The following is a 13,754-nucleotide window of genomic DNA, read 5'->3' as shown; positions in this document are numbered from 1 at the left end:
GTATTTATTTGGGAGTAAGAAAACATGAACACAATTATTGAAATAAGAATGTGTCCTTAATTAAAAGGAGGAAAAAACACCCTAACATTCTTAAATGTTATTTGTGTGTATCTGGTGTGTGTGTGTGTGTGAGTTTGAAGAATGGGTTTGTTAACATTTTATTAGATTCTTGTTTGAGTGACTTGTGAAGAAAACATTATTACCGATGTTGTTTTTCTCTGATTACAAGAACTGTGTTAGACATGAAAGTCTACTTAAAACTAGTTTACAGTTTAAAGACAGGTTTAATAACAGGTGAACGCTGAAAAATATGCAAACAAAATGGCAGACATGAATGACTTCATTTAAGGCATAATTGCTTCTCATCAACCCAAGAAATCATGCAGAAACGGTCTGTGCTTCACCCAGCCGGGAAGGGACTGGAGAAATCAGTCAGGCATATATTCTAAATGGAAGGTCCACTCCTGGACCTCAGCCAGACAACTGCTCTATACAGAGATCCAAGCTTAAAGACAATAGTCCTTAGAATCACAGTTCATCATAACAGATAATTATACAGCAAGTAAAACAATGAAGGGTTTGGGCCCTCAAATATATAGATTAATTGTGCGCTATGAAGTTCTGCCTGGGAGGCAGAAAGCATGCAAGCCATTCTCTTATACTGAGGAAGGGTGCAAAGTTGGAGAAAGCTATTCTGAAAGGTGATGAGTTGCTTTAGAAAAACATTATACAGCTTGGTTGTTGTTGTTTTTTTCTCTCTCCCTTTGATATTTTTCTTAAGAATAGTATTGATGTTCTAATATTAGGCCATTATATATACTCATTTGTAAAACATTTTAGGCAATATTTTTAAAAATAAAATAAATCAATTGTTTTTAAGTTTCATTTCCCCCATCCCCTCTGGAATTGTTTAAATGTGATTTATTAAAAAGTCATAAAATTGGCTCATAAAATTGATCCCAAAGTACATTTTTAGTATTACATTTTAGCAAGCTTTTATAATGATTCTGAGGTTACTTAAAACATTGTATTTTATGTTAACAATAAGAGGGTATGTGTTTGCTTTGATTTAGCCAATTACTTTTTAAATAGTGTCTATTAGTCTGTTTCTGCTTGGTTTAGAATTATGTGAATATACAGAAGTAAAGAGATCTGTAGTCCAGCAAGATGGTAAATTCCCAGCTGTCAAAGTTAGGGAGATTAATGTACAGAAACAATAACCTTATTTGCTACAAAACACATTTCTTAATTTTGCATTTGTATAGTATTGCTGCTAGTTAATAAATGTTAAGATGATTGTTCCCTTCAACTTAATTACATTTTAATCCAGAGAACTGTTACTTATCTCAGATAGCACTAAACTCATTCTTTATTTTTTAAAAATGTATTTGTTTAGCTTTGTATGTCCATTCATATTGTGTTTTTGTAGAATTTAGAAATTAAGTCTCCCTAAAATATAGCAAAAATGGAGGAAAAACTTTTTCTTCGTACATGTTTTCTTTATACTACAGGCTATAATAACAATTTGTTAAGCAACCAGATTCTCTTCTACACCGTAGATAGCACCGGATTATTACATCGTATGTCCTGAGGCCTGGACTAGAAAAGAAAATGGAAAGAAAAATTAGGAAAACAAAATAGAGTGAAAGAGCGTTCTTCCGAAATTCCGTGTTACCAAATAAACAGCACAAATCAAAACTGAAATTATAAGAAGGCTGGAATATAGCAGAATTCATGATGTTACTTTTAAAAACAAATCAGATTCATGCTATCTACTTTTTATATACATACATCTCCTTGCCTATGAGGAAAAACTCAATACTATTAATAGCCATTTGATTTCAGATGCACGTGTGTAAAAAGCCTTCCTAAGTGTAAAATCAGTGCTTTGTCATTCAGAGTGCTTGGTGGAGTGGGGGAGGGTGCCTTGCATTTGCATTAGTTTAGATCGCTCTTAGTAAGTCATTATATGTTCATGTAAATCTCCCATATTTGCATTTATCAAAGCTCAGTGTGTACACTTAGAATGTGATGTAAAAAGAAATATGTAATTCCTTTTTGCTAAAATAATAAAGGGTAATACAGCATAACAAAAAGGATATTAAAATATATCATATATAACACTTGTTTGTAGTGTGCATTTTACTTGCATATATGCAAGTAAAATGTTAGAAGATGCGTTGCCAAGATTCCATGCAAAACAATTTGCAAGCATTGTAGAAAGCCATTTGGTAGAATATCATGCCTTTATTCAAATGCCCCATCAGTTTCCTGATAATTATTTTGTTAGGCTCAATCTATTTCCAACTTTTAAGTCACACCTTTCAGAGAATCTGTTCTGTTGTACATCATTTTGAACACAATGTGTCTTTAAACCAGATTAATAAAACAGGGAGCTGAACTCGAGTGCGACTTTTGACATAAAAAATCTGACTCTAATATTTCTGACTCTTGTTATTATTTTGCTGTGATGGGTGGCTTCTCAGATGCTGACAGTTCATGCTGATTCCTTAAAAAAAAGAAAAGGAAAGGGAGAAAAAAGGGAAATAAATAATAATCTGCAATGAAAGATGCATGGCTGCTATTTAAGATCCGTAGTTCGTGCATTGAAAACAACGCAGCAACACCTGCAGCATTAGATAGTCTTTCTCTCTCTCTCTTCCCCCCACCCCTTCCCCACAAGGCTAGGATGCAAAATTATTATTATAAATCAAGTCTGCTCTGTACTAAGGCTTCAGTGCAATGTAAGCTTTTGATTACCAATATTATTTTCTGGAAATGCTTCAGAAGCCATGTTTTATCTGGGCTCTCTTTGACTTGTCTGATCATCTGGGTTTTCATTGTCATTGCTTCATAATAATTGAATGTCATACATAATGACATAAAATGAGGCAAAGCCATAGAAGCTGCCAATTTTATTGGATCTAAGAGATCATAAGCACAAGCCTAGAAAAGCTTGATTTGTTTGTGCCAACAACATTCATCACAGGCTTATCTCCCTGGGCTAGTGTTCTCTTGATCTCTCCATTTCAAATGCTCTTTCAGCATTCACTGTAGCTGCTTAATCAGTGTGTTTTATCTCCACAATTAACAAAACCAGGGAATATCTACATTGGCACGACAGGGAAAAAAAGTATTGAAATGATGTTTACCATTCCCTGAGTTCAACATTTTACTATCCTTTCCCCTCACCACACACATATTTGGTTTCTGTTTAAGCAACCAAGTGAAATCATGTTTGCTGCTAGTATTCAATGCTTGTCTACACTTCCTTTTTCAAAGAGCATCCCAGGAAAATAAATTCATTTTAATGCTAACCATATTTGGAAACATCAACAATGGCAGATCATATTTACATGCTTTCAAGAAAGAGGCGAGTTCCCCTATTTTGCATCTAATTAAAAGTTTGTAAGAGATGTGATAGATTTTTGGGGGTGTAAATTAAAATTAATTAGCGTTATTAAGCAGCTATGAAAAGAAGGATTTGTGAAATAGTGAGAAATATTACTTAAACCCTAATGGAATTCAGTGAAACCCACAGGTCTATTACAGGCCTCAGATTTGCCAGGATCACTGCAGGGAATCTAACATTAATAAGCACACTGGTAATTAAATCATTTGTTACTTTGTCTGTAATGTTGTAATGTTTCAGTGATACTCTGTCAGAGCTCTTTGTGCAGATCAGAGCTAATCAAAGGTAATCAATTTTCAGCATTTGAGAAATCTGTAAATGATTATACATTCATCAGATCATTTAGTGGAGTGCAGGCAAAGTGCAATGCAATTAATCTTCCAGCATGAGGAGGAATTACCACCACAGAATTCAACAGTTATAATTAATTTCATTGTCTTGCTGTGAATTTTGATTGCTTTTCTTTGGACTGTATAGCACAAATGATGATTCATTGCAAAGTATTTGCAAAGCAAACACACCAGTGTGCTATGCAAATTAAAGTAGCTATATAACAGATAGGTTTCAAACTTCCTATTTACTCAGGGTTGTTGAGTACTAATTTGCCAAATAATTGCTTGTTAACTTTATACTCTCTTCTCTTGAATATTAAGATCAGTATCCAACATAAATAGAAAGCACTTATGTTGGTGTATCACATTGTACCCCCCCCACCCCTAAAATATTAGGAAGACTTTAAAGTCATGTTTCTGTAGGAGGTGTGTAGAATCCTTCTGTGATTTAAAATGTATTTTAAAATGCCTATACTGTAGCCCTTAATTGAAGTCACTGAGTACAAAAGAGCATCATGAAACAGTAAAACAGTTGAGAATTGATATTGTCAAGATGCCTACCAGAGATTTTTGCAAAGTGAATTGAATGGCGATAATAGATCTTGTTCATTTATATACCAATGTATATACCCTATACAAAATCCTAGCTACCTTCTACCTCAGTGGTAGAAAGCAGCCATTTATTCTGAAATGCAAATACTAATATAGTTCAATAACAGTGCTTGAGGATTAAGCATGGTTCTAATTTAAATTAATATAAAATCCCAAACCTAATTCTAACTAAGCTATGCTTATCACTTTGCAAGTGTTTGAGATTATTGGAGATGGTCCTTCCATCCATGCAGCAGGTGTCTTTCTATCAGATAAACCTCTCATGTACTTTAAGATCTTTAAGAGATTAGTTGAGAGTTTATTTTTGCTAGCTTGTAGGCTCATTTTACATTGTTCTTAGATTAAGTTATTTTTACTTTATTATTATGTGAAATAGTTTGACTAATGTTCAGTTGTGAGTGTATATATGAGAGTGATGATACTGCTTATCTGCTTATTTTTTGCAACTTTTTAAAAATAAGATTCTTAGAGAAATGAAATTAATCAACTAAAGAGGGAAACAAAGGAAAAAGAATGTAAAACAGTAAATAAAGGCTAGGGCAAAAACACCCTTTATGGGACTGCATTTTTGAAAACTCTCCTGAATAGTAACACATTTATAAGCTTCTTCTTAAATTTGGGTTAGTTTAGATAGTTTATGGTTATTTGAAGTGATAATTGTGGGAACATGCAAACAAGGAAGCAGAGAGATACCCAGATCATTTTGAATACAGAATTGGGGATATTTAATTCTACTGGCATCAGTGTGTTCGGCAAGACAATCTTGTACTTTTTATAAGGCATTAAAAGGCAAAATGAAAGTGTCTATCAGTTATATATTTGATTTCTGAAAAGAAGAACTGGAATATTTAGTTTTGGAAAATCAGTCATCCCAGGCATTAAAAAATGTGAAGCATGCTTCCTATGATTCAAAAATGAAATTAGTATATCAGAAAATGTTATTTTGGACCTATTGGACTCCTCAAAGAATATTTAAAAAGGAATAGACATTATATTTCCAATACAGGTGATTTAAGAAATGTCGGACATTCTTTAACTCACATGATTTGGTCCTGTTCTGTTTGAGCTTTGTTTTGATTTCAAATGTATGTATGTATGTATGTATGTATGTATGTATGTATGTATAATTTTGAAAAGAAGTATTATTTCATTTCATTTCATTTATTTTATTTTTATCCCACCTTTATTATTTTTATTATTTTATTATTATTATAGGTAAAGTTCTCAATATTATGTTGAATTGTATTCCTAATACATGGAATTTGTCATCTCATGAAGAGCTTTGGCTGTACAGAGCTAGGATAGACAAGGAGGATAATTCTAGGCAATTGGAAAAAAAGTCACTCTCTTGATTTTAAGGATGGATTCAGGATACGACTTTGTTATCTATTTTTGAAAATGAGAAGATGACACAGTATGTTGCTATATGGTCTAGATTTAATGCTAGGTGTAATAATTGTGTGTGTGTGTGTGTGTGTGTATGACTTTACTTAGGGATACATTTTGTTACATATTAGCTTTTCTTTATTATATAATCACTAATGTAGACTGTTTTCTTTTTTATTTCATCATTTTAACAAACAAAATTAATTTTAAAAAGGCATTTTTACTTGAAGAGCACATGCTTTGCATGCAGAAAATCTTTGGTTCAGTCTCTGACAGCTCCAGCTGGAAAATGCCACTTCTGAGACTCCACAGAGTCACTTCCAGTTGATGTAAAAAATGCTATGCTAAACAGACTACTAGTTTTATTTACTCTTTGTAGTTTCATCCATCAAGCCCAAGCAAAAAACATAGCCCTTTGCATGTAGGCTCTCTCTGTTCTAGCTATTGTGTTTTAATGCACAAGCTGCAGTTAACAATGTTCTTTTCCAGATATGGTAGAACAAAGAGGTTGGTGTTCAACACAGTGTGCCACTGCAATGACATCTGAAATAATAACCATTATGTAGCATACACACACACCCTTCTTGGTCACAGCTGTCCCCTTCCCTCTGCACCATAGACAATGGGATGTGATTGAACTGAACATAGCTAAGGCCAGAAAGTTGGCTGGAATACTGGTCAAACTTTGGGAAATAGAGTTGGATTTTGACTGCTGGTCCTCCCTTCCTTTTGAGCAACTGATCTGTACTGTCACTGATCCCTTGACTTGGCTTGTTTGCATGCTTTCAGCTGGCATACATATTAGTGCCTAGCTTCCAATCAGCAACTAGGACTGTAGTGTGTCTTAAGGTTGCAATCATGTAGCCCCTTAGCTGGGAATTAATCCTATTCAATTTAATGTGATATTCTTCTAATTAAACATACCCTGGATTATACAGTTAGTTGCAGAACTGGTTGAAATCTGGGTGATATTTTAGAAAATATTATATTTTTTAAATTTGAGGTGTTTTAAAGTATGTCCTAATATGCTTTCTCTACCAAAACAGAAACATTTAAAAAATCTCAACCCATAATCCTTTGTTATTGTTTGCTATACTTTATTATAAGTTGTAATGTACTATCTGGGCAGCAGTAACTGGATCCTTTTTTCAGGGACTTTCTTCCCTTGATGTTCCATGATGTATTTTAGTTTATAGTCATATAAATTAATCCTATTGCTTTCAGCAAACTTCTTTGAAAATAAAAACCATGAACAATTAAAAATATCAGTGACAGATGTACCTTTCTTGCTCAGCTGTAAAATGTTTTGATTAATCTATTGAAAAATGACAGCACCAGACCTTTACTGATTTGCTAATGTTAAATTATTACACTGTAGTGATATTTAAACTTGGGATTTTCAGTGAACATTAGGAGATTGGACTGTCAAACCACTTGCCACTTCTGATAATCAAACACAAAACCAAACATGAAATGACATTTTTTGTAGTATGCAAATTTAGGCCAAAACTATTTTAAGCCATTGGGCCCAAAAACCAGACCTATTAAGTATGTTTGGACTCACTGTATCTGCAAACAGGAACCATGAGCCTCATATAGCCCAGGGAAAGAATAAAGCTTGTATGAGTTGCTTGGCTCCTGTTCTGTTCTGAGTATGAATTGACCAGGAGGAGGTAGTTTAATGTTTTATTTACAAGATTTACAACTATTTACACCAGTTAAAACTTAATTCAAGTGACAACAGTATTTTTCATCCATCAGTTCCACCCCGGCAAGAAGGTAGAACAAATCTTGACTGTAGGGTTCTGGAGCCTCAATGGATAGGGTTCTGTTGTAGCATGCAGAAAATGGACAAGGCTAGGTTCAGTTGCAGAATGCGGCAAGGCAACAAGGTGAGACTCTGCTGTAGATCGCAACCAGGTGGCAAGGCAAGGCTCGGCTGCAGAATGTGGCAAGGCAGCAGGACAAGGCATGGCTGCGGATCGCGACAAGGCAACAAGGCAAGACTTGGCTGTGGATCACAGCAAGGCAGCAGGACAAGACTCATCTGAAGAATGCAGCAAGGCAACAGGACAAGACTTGATTGAAGAGCACAGCAAAGAGGCAGGACAAGACTCGGCTAAGGAATGCAGCAAGGTGGTGCTAAGCACGTGGTCCAGTGTAGGAAGACAGAGCTCAGCAACAGGCTCTAAGTCTTCAGTGGTATGGATCAGCTCAGAGTTTGTGGTTTCTGCGGTTGAAGGCACTGATGCAGGAGCAGACTGGAGGTCAACAGATGCAGGCTTCAATGGAGATTCTAATGAATGGTTGTTTCCGGCAACCCATTCCTTGCACTGGTGCCCTTTTATTCTGTTTCCTTCCTGCTGTTTCTCATCAGAGACCAATCGGGCTTCTCTCTGTTTGGCGCACCTTTCAGCTCTCCTTTCTCTTAAACTCATAGGCGGTGATGAATCTGCCTCCTGACTCTTGCCAATTTGCAGCTCTGGACTTTCCCGCCTTGCTGAATCATGCTTCAGTTCCATTTTTCCACCTTTATTATTACCAACGTTCAACTCCCCCTCCTCCAAGTCAGAGTCAGACTCCATTCTGATAATTCCTGGGTTACTGCACAGAGAATGTATTGTTGCAGTGTAAGATCAGGAAAACTCCCAAATTATGTCCCTTGTAGAGATTATGTGAAATCATCCCAGTGGCAATATATTAATTAACCCAATTACATGCTGTTGCAATAAGTCAGGATGAATTTATTGAATGGAAACATAGGAAGTGGCCAGAATTTCAGAAGGCAATGTTTCCAGCCCTACCTGGAGATACCAGGGATTAAATATATGACATTTTGCTCTCTCACTGAGCTACAAAGTTTAATATTAAGGGATCAATTGTAATGCTACTTTTTTTGGCAAAACCAGCCCTGCCACTAGGAATAGTGAAGTTACTGCTTCAGTTGAATTATATTGGACAATGAAAGCAATAGTGACAGCCCTCCTAGCTATTTGCTCCTGTAAGAGGGCCAAACATTGTGTATCTTACAATCTACTGTCATAGATATCTGGTACAAGCTATGATGATGCCATAATTCCCATCATTTGCATGATGATATTATGACATGTTAAATCACCTGCCCCTCCTTTCCCACTTCCTGCAGGACATCCACATGTGGCTTTGCTCTCTGTAAGTGACCTGCTTCATTCATCAGGTCCAGTGTCCCACTGGAATAGCATTCAACCTCAGGACAGTCATTTTCTATAAAAGGAATAAGGGAAGGAGCATATTGCATTGTAATGGTATGAGGCAATGACCTTGGGAGACAGGAGGAAGGGCTGCAGACTGGACAATGGTCAGATAAGAGGCAGCTGAGCCCAGAGAAGCAATGGGAGCATGGCAAACATCTCAGAAGGGACCCTCCCTAGTGTCTTGGACTGTGGAGGCAAGGGGGGAGAGATGTACTTCCAGACTTGCAAGATTCTGTTAATGTAACCTTACAACAAAGTTAGACTACCTCTCAAGGCTGACATTCATTTATCCTGGTATCCTAAACAATAAACATTCCCAGTGTTGAGAGGGAAGCATGAATTGCAGTGAAAATGACTATACTCAATGAAAATACACTGACTGGTAAAATGGAATGAGGGAACTTCACTTATATATGCATTGTCTATTGGTACCAAGTCAAAGTTTCAACCAGTACATGGCAACAAATCTCTCCTTAGAAACTCAACTGGCAATCAAGAGTCTTAGGCAGATAAGCTGTTTTTAATGCAGACACAAAAACTCGGATAATGAAAATCAGATACTATAGAATCTAACAGTTCAACCTGTTTGGAATGGAATGTTCAGAATCTGAGAGAGATTCACATGCTTGCCACCTGGACACTTATCAAGTAAGAGGACAGACTCATCTCCAGTTCACCCAGAGATCCTTGTGCCACCTTCATTAGCAGTGGGATAGATTGGTTTCTAAAAGTGAAGCTATCCAGTTGTTGAGCTTTCTATAACTTTATACTATTATCTTCAATAATCTTGTTAACAGATTATTGCACCCCATTTTTGTTAACAGTTCTGTCTAGTCTTAGTCTTTTTGCTTCCAGCTTGACAGCTTTATCGCTTCTCTGCTTTCTCCTTCCCTTTTCTCCTTGGACCTGGCAATGCCAATAATGTTGCCCTCTCAATTTCCCTGGCCATAGGAAATTGGAAGGGCTTGTATCTCTCCCTCTAGTTCCATCTGTTTGTTGAGTGAAACTGAGAAAGTCCTCCTCCTTTGGATGTCTCTCTTCATCCTTCCCCCTGCTTAGAGATCTTAGGAGGGGGATTTTCTTATTTGATGGAGGTGAGAAAGTTTTTTCCCCTTTCTGGCATTTCTACCTCCCCTTTCCCTCCCAATATCAGACCATAGGGACAGAAAGAACTTCTGTATTCTCAACATCTTTGTCAACAGCTTCCCCATGTTGAAAACTTTCCCTCTCGGTTTTAGGGTAATTGTGGTCTGTCTCTGTCTCTCTCGCTCATCTTTCATCTCTCATTTCATGTACATCTGTCTCTCTTCCCCTCCCCAAAGTAGTCTCCTTCCCCCTCAGTCAAAAAATTATCATCTGAAGGCAAAGCCAGTCAAAAGGACTGTGGGAAGGATGTGGAACCACTGAGGGATATGGAAAGTATGGACATATTTTGCTGCTTCCCATGGGTAGCCTATCTATGGGTAGCCCTCCATTGGTGATCAGGGATATGGTGTGATGACATACTGTATGTGGCAACCAGAAACTTAGGCCTTGACATCTGTTCTAATCTGTGTCCACCAGAAGGCATAGAACAGGAAGTGGATTGTTCTAAACGTTTCAAAATGTTCAGCTGTCTTGCTGTCATGGCAGATTGATAAAATCTCTTTCCTCAAGGGAAGAGGGATGCACAGTAGACCATTCTGATATAGTTCTCCTGGTTCCCAAGAAAAGAGGGAAGATAAAGACCCAAGTCCATGGTATATGCTCCCTGCTCTAGTTGAACATGGATTAATCAGTCAGGGAAGTAGTTTCCCTTCTGGTCCCCAGAGCTGAGAGCAAGGCCAATGGTGGAATCTTTGGGATACAGGATGGTGGATTATATTGTTTATACCTGAGGTGGCATTGTGTGAGTCTGTGAGAAATTTGCAAATGTTCCAGATTTTTGTGTTCAGTTTGGACTTTTTCAGAGCATAAAGCTCCTTTGTGGAAATGGAGACAATGTTGAACAGCTTATTTGATAGCTAAAAGCAACTTATTTTTTTAAAAAATCATAGATCCATTCAACCAGGAGAAGTTATCTGGTAAAGTACACACTGTTGAGCAATTCTTGTATATAGTGTAAAGCTGTGACCCCCTACGTGAAAGAAAAAGAACAAAGGGGCAGGTGGGATCTGGACTGGAGAGGATGAGTTGAGTTGTGAAAGTCCACTTGAGTAAGTGAAATGCCTGCTCAATTTAAGGACTCCACTTAAAGTGAACTCTAACCCTTTCATAGTAAAATGAACAAGTAGGATGGTGATTGCAACAAAATTATGAACAAACCTACAATAGAAATTAGCAAAGCACAGAAGACATTATACAACTCTGAGCTTGAATGGTGAGGACAGCAGTGTTTCAAGATAAAATAGCTCTGGCAGGATCAGTCTGGATTTATTTCAAGGAAATACAGAAGCTGAAATAATCCAAGAAAGGCAGATTATTCTAGTTTAGTAGAAAGGATGTATCTGAGACATTGTTGAAGAACTGCTCAAATGCTTTTGGTGTGGATAACATGATCATGAGAGCAGATTAGCAAATCATCCAAATAAATTATTTAAATGTTGTCCAGTGGGTTATGAAAACTATGAATCATAAATCTCATGAAAATTGAGGGGCTTCCAGATAATTTGAATAGAATGGTCATATATCCAAACTTCCATAAAAGGTATCAAAGGACATTATGTGTTCATGAGCGTTCTTCAGGCAAATTAGAATATAAGAACCTGAGATCTAACTTGATAAGAATGAATGTTTTCTGCAGTTGTTCTAAAAGTTCAGAGGTAAGAAAAAGAAGATGATGATTTTGAGATTCAGGAGCCTTTAATTATAGAAAGCTATCCTATTTTGTTTTGGGGGGTGGGGGAGGTAGGAGCACTGGCAGTAGAGAAAGAGTGGCAGATGAAGCCCCTTTGCAAATTGTCATCAATAAATTCCTGACCAATTTTATTTCTTACACGATATAGCATTTCGCAGAAATCTGGGTCCCATGAATAAGGTTTATGATACAGTCACAGAACTGAGCAGGAAGAGGGGGCGGAGTCTTCTCTTTCTCATTCCCAAGCATATGAGTATAATCAACATACTTTGCAAATAAGAAGGGAAAGTTCCTGCTGTTCTCTGAGGAATAGAGTGGGTGATGATGCTCATGAGCTCACAGGTGGTGAGTTTTGCCCACCTGGGAGAAAAATGTAATGCTTTCTTGGTCCCAATAAATATATGGATTATGGCTTGAAGCCAGTCCACTTCTAAAAGTATCAGAAAATATATGGGAAATTCTTTGAAATGAGATACTTAAGATATAATCACAAGCAATTCCTTCAAGAGGGAAAAATAGGAGAAATCTAACAAATTCAAAACTCTCTGAAGAAGAGAAAAAAAGGACAGGTAGGAAGGAGGAGCATGTAATCAGAGAACAGTATGAGGTAGCCTCCAGAACCTATGTGGATTGTATCAGAAAGGCTAAAACTCAGAATGAGCTGAAACTAATGAGAGAAACAAAAAATAAATGTCTCTTTGGGCACATTAGAACCGAAAGGAGAACCAAAAAAGTGTTGGTCTGTACAAGCTGAAAGTGGTAAATTAGTAATGGTTGATGGCGAGAAGGCAGAATTTCTTAACTCTTGTTTCACAACTATCTTCTTTCAAAAGGGAAATGGAGATGACCTCGCTCTTTATTGACCTACGTGTTCATTGTTATGACACTGGAGGAAAGAGGGAACTGCAGTTTAGGATAGACAAGGAAAAGGTAAAAGCAAATTTAGCTAACTTAAACTACTTCAAGTCTCCAGGGCCAGATTGAATACACCTCAGGGTACTGAAAGAACAAATGAAGGAGATTGCAAAACAATTTTCAGTGATGTTTGTGAACTCTTGGAGGACTGGCAAAATCTCAGAAGACCGGAGGAGAGCAAATATCCCCATCTTCAAAAAGGAGATGAAAGAGAACTCATGCTATAGTCCTGTCAGTGTGATGTCTACACTAGGCAAGTTCTTCAACAGATTATTAAACATCATGTGTGTTAAGCAATTGGATAGGAACATTACAGGTGCTAGCATGGTTTGGTCACAAACAAATCATGCAAGACTAAGCTTCACTCCTTCTTTGATAGAGTTGCTAGCTTAGAAGATCAGGGGAATGCCTCAGACATAGTATACCTGGACTTCAGCAAAGCTTCTGACAGAGTATCTCATAATATTCTCCTTAATAAAATAGTAAAATATAGGCTTGATGATACTATTGTTAGATGGACAATTGGCTGAATCCCCACACCCAACAAGAATTCATTAAAAGCTTCACATTAGCATGGAGAGAGGTTTTGAATGAATGCCACAGGGGTTCTCTCCTCGGCCCTGTGCTATTGATAACATGAATGAAAGAATTGAGGGGATGTTTATCAAGAATGCAGATGATGCAAAGCTGGGAAAGTTGGCTAATGCTTTAGAAGAAAGCAAGTAGATTCAAAAAAATATTTAGTTAGGTTTGAACAGTAGGGTGAAATGAATATGATGGAATTTAATGGAAAAAAAGTAAAGTTCTGCACCTGGGTAGGAAAAATAAAAGGCTGAAGTATAGGACGGGGAAGACCTGGCTTGGCAGTAGTACATAGGATCTTGGAGTCTTTGTCCACAGCAAGTTAAATGTGTGACAGCAGTGTGATGCAGCTGCTAAAAGAACAAATGATATGCTGGAGTGCATCAACAAAAGCACACAGTCCATACATTGGGAAGCAATTGTTCAATTCTACTCTGCCCAGACCC

Source organism: Candoia aspera, chromosome 1 (assembly GCF_035149785.1).
Source record: "Candoia aspera isolate rCanAsp1 chromosome 1, rCanAsp1.hap2, whole genome shotgun sequence".
Taxonomy (NCBI): Eukaryota; Metazoa; Chordata; class Lepidosauria; order Squamata; family Boidae; genus Candoia; species Candoia aspera.
Note: the sequence above shows the minus strand (reverse complement) of the source record.